We start from the raw sequence: 880 nt of genomic DNA, 5'->3' as shown, positions 1-880 counted from the left end.
ATGGATGGATGGATGGATGGATGGATGGATGGACAACTAAAGCCAGAGCTTTTTGCTGACATGTAGATGGACACATCATGCATCTAAGTCTGCTGCTTGAAGAAATTGGTAATATCTGCTAACCACCTCGTGGAAAGCTTTTCAGTCACAGAACAACTGGCGCCTAACGTGCACGATTTGCGCATGTGCACCCTCCTCCCCTGTGTTGTGCCCACCCCCCAGTGCGGGCGCAGCGCATACTGTGTCTGATCTGAAAACGGCTTTAATAGAGACGTCTGCAGGGTGTTTGTTATTTGTCTTGGCTCTTCAGCTGCTTTATGTGTTATATATAATTTTTAACATGGATTTGGATTCACAAACACCGACTGCAGATCAACCCTGGCTGCATCCTGTAGGTATCTTAGAGATGATGCGTCCTGATGTGCAGCAACACTGTTTGACCAAGTTCATATCTGTAGCAATATACTGAGAACTAGTTTATCTTATTTAAAAAATAATGTTCGTGATAATAAATGACAATAAATTATTAGGAATGAATTCCAGTGGTGGATTTAATTTTAAGTTGGTGTGACCATTAAAATATATTTGGAGACCTGAGCTCATGCTTCCCAACCAAGGCCCTTGTATTAAAAATGTAACTGTAGGGTTATAAAACCATTGGTCTTGTGTTGTAATTTTGTGGCATGTACTATACATGTACTCACCAGAGTACATGTATAGTTCCTAACCAGGGTAGGACAATGATGGCTGAGGAGACCAAGTCGAGCAGGAGAACGGCGGACGTTTAGATGACAGGAGAGACACAGGAGAACAGAAGATCGGGCAGGTGTAGCGCCCAAGGTTGGCACTCGCCGCTAGCGCCCACGGCTAACGCTCGCCG

The sequence above is a fragment of the Monopterus albus genome, unplaced genomic scaffold (genome assembly GCF_001952655.1).
Source record: "Monopterus albus unplaced genomic scaffold, M_albus_1.0 scaffold39.1, whole genome shotgun sequence".
In the NCBI taxonomy this organism is placed as follows: Eukaryota; Metazoa; Chordata; class Actinopteri; order Synbranchiformes; family Synbranchidae; genus Monopterus; species Monopterus albus.
Note: the sequence above shows the minus strand (reverse complement) of the source record.